The following is a 7,637-nucleotide window of genomic DNA, read 5'->3' on the forward strand; positions in this document are numbered from 1 at the left end:
AGTGAAAGCACCGCCAGCATTCAAAAGTGACCAAAACATCAGCCAGGAAGCATAGGAACTGAGAAGTGGTCTGTGGTTCAAACCTGCAGAACCACTCCTTTATTGGGGGTGTCTTGCTAATTGCCTATAATTTCCACCTGTTGTCTATTCCATTTGCACAACAGGATGTGAAATTTATTGTCAATCAGTGTTGCTTCCTAAGTGGACAGTTTGATTTCACAGAAATGTGATTGACTTGGAGTTACATTGTGTTGTTTAAGTGTTCCCTTAATTTTTTTGAGCAGTGTATATTGGAGGTCGCTCTGTACTGTACCTGCTCTGCCTTAGAGTAACTCCAGGAACTCAAACAGGCTACGTTGTATTTATTTATTCATTCACCAACGACTACCCATAACATTCCTCATGGTGGTCTCCATGGCAACACACCTGGACTTTTCTCACGGGGCAGACTGTCGGTTCATCATCAAGGCCCTTTCACCTGAAACATGAATAATTGAATATATTGACTGCAGGTAGTGGGAGAGGAGTTGTGATTCCCCAGCAGTGTTCATTCTGTCTGATGTTTTCACAATAAAACGCCTCAGAAACTCAAACCCAGATGCCCCGGGCTACTGTTTTTCTTTTCATTCTGCAGACAAGCAAGCGTGCGAACACAGACACAACAAACACACCAAATTCTATATGTCAAACGCTAATCACACACACACATATTTGTCACATTATCACTCACTGCCCAGTGGTTTCATGGGTATTCTCTGGTTGGCATGAATATCGTCTCGTCAACTCATGCCACCTGATGATTCCAAGCTTGGCATTACAACACGCCATCTGTTTTGTTTGTGAAAAGCCTGCACATGCCGGTCTGCCAAAGCAATTTTCTGGGTTACCATGGTTACTCCTGAGACATTCTGGTGCTCCATGATGGAAGTATATTCATGTGCTATGAATAACGTACAAGCTGTCATGTGTGGTCCACATTGGTGTGGAGCAACTGAAGTGGCAACTTTTGATATTTGTGGAGATGAAAACAAAAGCTCAATCTCCTGTACGAAGAGAATGACAATACATGTGAAGCAGATGGTTGTCCAATGGTAAGTCCCTGACTCAAAACCAAGAGGTTGTGGGTTCAAACCTAACTTCTTGTATGTTTCTGCAACTCTCAATGTCAACTCAACAAGGAGAATGGTAAGAAGTGTGAAAGAGTCGTGTGTCTCTGGCGTGAGGATCTTGCCCCACAAATCACTGAATACAACAATACAACACCGTGACCAACAATGCTTTAAGATGTTAAAAAAGTGTTAAGTAAAAGATAGATAAGACATTTTTTTAAATAAAAAGCAACAAATAATTAAACAGCAGCAGTAAAATAACAATAGTGAGGCTATATACAGGGGGCACCGGTTAGTTGAGGTAATATGTACATGTAGGTAGAGTTAAAGTGACTATGCATAGATAATAAACAGAGTAGCAGCAGCGTAAAAGATGGGTCTGGGTAGCCCTTTGATTAGCTGTTCAGGGGTCTTATGGCTGAGCAGTTGCCATACCAGGCAGTGATGCATCCAGTCAGGATGCTCTCGATGGTGCAGCTGTAGAACCTTTTGAAGATCTGAGGACCCATGCCAAATCTTTTCAGTCTCCTGAGGTGCTGTCGTACCCTCTTCACAACTGTCTGGGTGTGTTTGGACCATCATAGTTTGTTGTTGATGTGGACACCAAGGAACTTGAAGCTCTCAACCTACTCCACTGCAGCCCCGTCGATGAGAATGAGGGCGTGTTTGGCCCTCCTTTTCCTGTAGTCCACAATCATCTCCTTTGTCTTGATCACGTTGAGGGAGAGGTTGTTGTCCTGGCACCACGCAGGCAGGTCTCTGACTACCTCCCTATAGGCTGTCTCATCGTTGTTGTTGTCAGACCCACTGTTGTGTCATCTGCAAACTTAATGATAAATCCTCCTGGAAAAAAGTGGACAGTTAGTTTTTCCAGGAGATTTTATCCATGGCTGTTGCTTTTTGCAAGGAGAGGCAAATCCAGGTACTTACCCCATGATATCTACCAGCCTTCCAACCATTACTGAGTGTCAACACAACTACACTCAAGAGCTGAGCCTGGGATTGAACATACAACCCTGTGTACTAGAGGCGAGATCGTTACCCGGAGAGCCAGTGGCGCTTTCACACTCAGAACACTTATCTAGCTAAACAAGCTAATGACAGACATTTGACGAACTGTGAATGTACAATTATAACTGGTGTAAAGCTGCTGCTATGCTGAGGAATCAACCAAATGCTGAGTCACTGAGGCATCTGCTATTTATTTGTACCCTGTAGTTCACATAGAGGACTTACTCAATATCAACAACTGGGTTTGAATCCGTCTCAATATGGCCACTTGTTCCGGTGCATGTATACAGCCTGCTCTCTGTGGAAAGGTCCTGATCTCTCTCATTATACAGACATTGTGGTCAGCACAGTGGTTCCTTTCAAGTGGGCACCTTTGAAGAAATGGCCAGGGCCACGGAATCTATAAAAAAAAACAGAGTTGGAGCGTTCTCATCCCTATCTCGCCACAGATCAGTCTCATTAATAAAAACACAGTACTGTCTCCTACCACCTTTCTAAACTACATATCAATCCCTAATATAAGCAGAGATAACCCACCCAGAGAGCTACAATGCAATACAACGTTACGCATGAAACTTACTGCCACTGCAAATTCCACCACCTGCTTTTTCCAAGACATTGGAAACAAGTTAATATTCCCATTCAAATACATCCAGCATCTCTCCACATACAGAGGCATTTCTCCACTCCTGTCAGAAATACATCCAGCATCTCCCCACATACAGCGGCATTTCTCCACTCCTGTCAGAAATACATCCAGCATCTCTCCACATACAGAGGCATTTCTCCACTCCTGTCAGAAATACATCCAGCATCTCCCCACAAACAGAGGCATTTCTCCACTCCTGTCAGAAATACATCCAGCATCTCCCCACATACAGAGGCATTTCTCCACTCCTGTCAGAAATACATCCAGCATCTCCCCACATACCGAGGCATTTCTCCACTCCTGTCAGAAATACATCCACGATCTCTCCACATAGAGGCATTTCGCCACTCCTGTCAGAAATACATCCAGCATCTCTCCACATACAGAGGCATTTCAAATCAAATCAAATGCATTTATATAGCCCTTCGTACATCAGCTGATATCTCAAAGTGCTGTACAGATACCCAGCCTAAAACCCCAAACAGCAAACAATGCAGGTGTAGAAGCACGGTGGCTAGGAAAAACTCCCTAGAAAGGCCAAAACCTAGGAAGAAACCTAGAGAGGAACCAGGCTATGTGGGGTGGCCAGTCCTCTTCTGGCTGTGCCGGGTGGAGATTATAACAGAACATGGCCAAGATGTTCAAATGTTCATAAATGACCAGCATGGTCGAATAATAACAAGGCAGAACAGTTGAAACTGGAGCAGCAGCACAGTCAGGTGGACCGGGGACAGCAAGGAGTCATCATGTCAGGTAGTCCTGGGGCACGGTCCTAGGGCTCAGGTCCTCCGAGAGAGAGAAAGAAAGAGAGAATTAGAGAGAGCATATGTGGGGTGTCCCGTCCTCTTCTGGCTGTGCCGGGTGGAGATTATAACAGAACATGGCCAAGATGTTCAAATGTTCATAAATGACCAGCATGGTCGAATAATAGTAAGGCAGAACAGTTGAAACTGGAGCAGCAGCATGGCCAGGTGGACTGGGGACAGCAAGGAGTCATCATGTCAGGTAGTCCTGGGGCATGGTCCTAGGGCTCAGGTCAGTTGAAACTGGAGCTGCAGCATGGCCAGGTGGACTGGGGACAGCAAGGAGTCATCATGTCAGGTAGTCCTGGGGCATGGTCCTAGGGCTCAGGTCCTCCGAGAGAGACAAAGAAAGAAGGAGAGAATTAGAGAACGCACACTTAGATTCACACAGGACACCGAATCTGTCTCCTCACCACGCGCTCTCACCACTGGTGTCCCCCAGGGCTCTGTTCTAGGCCCTCTCCTATTCTCGCTATACACCAACTCACTTGGCTCTGTCATAACCTCACATGGTCTCTCCTATCATTGCTATGCAGACGACACACAATTAATCTTCTCCTTTCCCCCTTCTGATGACCAGGTGGCAAATCGCATCTCTGCATGTCTGGCAGACATATCAGTGTGGATGACGGATCACCACCTCAAGCTGAACCTCGGCAAGACGGAGCTGCTCTTCCTCCCGGGGAAGGACTGCCCGTTCCATGATCTCGCCATCACGGTTGACAACTCCATTGTGTCCTCCTCCCAGAGCGCTAAGAACCTTGGCGTGATCCTGGACAACACCCTGTCGTTCTCAACTAACATCAAGGCGGTGGCCCGTTCCTGTAGGTTCATGCTCTACAACATCCGCAGAGTACGACCCTGCCTCACACAGGAAGCGGAGCAGGTCCTAATCCAGGCACTTGTCATCTCCCGTCTGGATTACTGCAACTCGCTGTTGGCTGGGCTCCCTGCCTGTGCCATTAAACCCCTACAACTCATCCAGAACGCCGCAGCCCGTCTGGTGTTCAACCTTCCCAAGTTCTCTCACGTCACCCCGCTCCTCCGCTCTCCACTGGCTTCCAGTTGAAGCTTGCATCCGCTACAAGTCCATGGTGCTTGCCTACGGAGCTGTGAGGGGAACGGCACCTCAGTACCTCCAGGCTCTGATCAGGCCCTACACCCAAACAAGGGCACTGCGTTCATCCACCTCTGGCCTGCTCGCCTCCCTACCACTGAGGAAGTACAGTTCCTGCTCAGCCCAGTCAAAACTGTTCGCTGCTCTGGCCCCCCCAATGGTGGAACAAACTCCCTCACGACGCCAGGACAGCGGAGTCAATCACCACCTTCCGGAGACACCTGAAACCCCACCTCTTTAAGGAATACCTAGGATAGGATAAGTCATCCCTCTCACCCCCCTTTAAGATTTAGATGCACTATTGTAAAGTGACTGTTCCACTGGATGTCATAAGGTGAATGCACCAATTTGTAAGTCGCTCTGGATAAGAGCGTCTGCTAAATGACTTAAATGTAAATGTAAATGAATAGGACAGGAGAAGTACTCTATATATAACAAACTGACCCTAGCCCCCCGACACAAACTACTGCAGCATAAATACTGGAGGCTGAGACAGGAGGGGACAGGAGACACTGTGGCCCCATCCGAGGACACCCCCGGACAGGGCCAAGCAGGAAGGATATAACCCCACCCACTTTGCCAAAGCACAGCCCCCACACCACTAGAGGGATATCTTGAGATATCAGAAATCCTGTCAGAAATACATCCAGCATCTCCCCACAGAGGCATTTCTCCACTCCTGTCAGAAATACATCCAGCATCTCCCCACAGAGGCATTTCTCCACTCCTGTCAGAAATACATCCAGCATCTCCTTCACATACAGAGGCATTTCTCCACTCCTGTCAGAAATACATCCAGCATCTCCCCACATACAGAGGCATTTCTCCACTCTTGTCAGTAATACATCCAGCATCACCACAGAGCCATTTCTCCACTCCTGTCAGAAATACATCCAGCCTATTTCCAAGGCCCTGCCTTCTCATTGGCTATAAACCCTGTCATTAGAGGGAGGCTGCTGACAGTGGAACATCAGGGGAGGGTGTGTGTGTTCATGTGCAGGGAAGGGAAGTTAACAGCTGCTGTGTCCATATGAGCTGCGTCACTGTGGGTATCTGTGGTTTGGGTGAATGCATGTAATATTTATGCTTAAAGGCAAATACAACACCTGACAAAGTGTTGCATCACCGCAGGTCTCCAAAACTCTCTCTCTCACCCTATTTATGCTGTTCTCTGTCACTCTGTGCATCTCACGGCTGTGTCCCCCTCGGGCTTCCATACCCTGCCACACACGCAGATGTGTGATTCTCACCTCAAATTAATGTTCACCACCCACCCGGTGGCTATCACTTTCTCCCTCTTTCTGGGTTTCTTGCCAAATGAGATCGATTGGGGTCTAAGTAAAGAATAATCGATTGGTGTTTCACTTCCTTAGTAGAGTGAATGTACTAGACTGAGTCATCGGGCCTTGCTGACAGCGTCATCGATTCCTCCCAGTCCCCCTCAGTGACATAGCCAGTATAAAACCTACTGTAGGTTCAGAGGTGATAAAGACACGGTTAGATTATGAACCAGGCCGACTGTAGACAAAAAAAGACTTGTGCTGTTCTTATTCGAACTCTTGGCAACAGCACAGTTCAGAAGGTTAAACCTGGCATCTGACACCACTCCATCAGTCACCAAGGAATCTCACCCCTGGGAGGCAGGAAACTCTCCGTTTACTTCCCTTCCTCCATGTCTCCTTCCTACCAGTTATTTCCCCTCTCCTACCCATCCCTCTCTCTCTCTCCAGTCACAGTAGGAAAACGTATGATAACGATGATGATTATCATTTTAATAACCCTCATTTCATTGACCCCTAACAGTCATGATTATCTCTCACAGCAACACTGGGCCGATTGAGATTAGAGGCACACTCTGAAAATGATCAGGGGGAAAAATCATCGGTTTCCTATTAGCTTCCAGGGTGAATCAGCTATTGTTTTCCCTTCAGTTAGGGCAGGAAGCCCAGAGAAGACCCCTGGAGTAGGCTTCAATGTCAAGGTCCCTCTGGTGCAGACTGTACCCCTTTTCCCAAACAGTAGTCGAACCTGTCAACTCAACCCCCCTCCCCCAATACAAGGTTCAGCACCCCTCGTTCACACCAGAGCGTCTAGACATCAACAGAGGCACACTGTTACATGCCCACAGAATACTGTACATACCACAGGTATGGACAATTAAGAGTGAGAGTGTGTGTGTGTGATGCAGTCATACAGTACATGATTCCTCTCTGTAGCCAGGCAGAGACATGGGCCAGCATTGGAGACATGCCACCTCATAAAAACCACCTAGTGTAATAACAGTGATGAATGTCTAACATCTTAACTCAACAGTAACACAGTGGGAGTTCACTCTCTCAACCACCTGATGTTCACTTTTTTGCAACTCCTCATTTTTTCCTAATGCAGACATTTTGTTTTAACCCTATACTGTCACAATAACATTATCCATGCTCATCAACTACAGTATCTACTGAATGGTTAGGAGGCAGAGAAATCCCATAACACACTTAATAATTATATCATTTCAAACCACACTTCCAAGTGTCTTTTCCCCCATGCAGTCAGTGATGGCAGAATTTGAGTAAGTATCTACTGAGGACAGTACAGTAAAATAAAAACTACAGTAGTCTAGATAGATCACAATCTGATTCCCTACTCCCTCCTATACAGTATAGACAGGAGGTGGAGAGACAGCCAAGAGTAATTCAGTGTTCTGGTTACTGTGGACTTAGAGGAGGTCCTGCTCTGGTCGTTAAGCCACACGGTACTGACACTTCAGACTCTCCTCTACAACCATGAAAATCTGCTCTTTAACGGGGCAGACAGACGCACAAGCAACTACTTAGTCACGCCTTCTGACTTCACTGAGAAAGAACAAAAACACAGCAAAATGAAGGCGTATTATGGTACATGGGTTAACGTAGCATGGTATCAGTACTGTCAAATATGAAAAGATAAGAGAAATC

The sequence above is a fragment of the Oncorhynchus gorbuscha genome, linkage group LG14 (assembly GCF_021184085.1).
Source record: "Oncorhynchus gorbuscha isolate QuinsamMale2020 ecotype Even-year linkage group LG14, OgorEven_v1.0, whole genome shotgun sequence".
Lineage (NCBI taxonomy): Eukaryota > Metazoa > Chordata > Actinopteri > Salmoniformes > Salmonidae > Oncorhynchus > Oncorhynchus gorbuscha.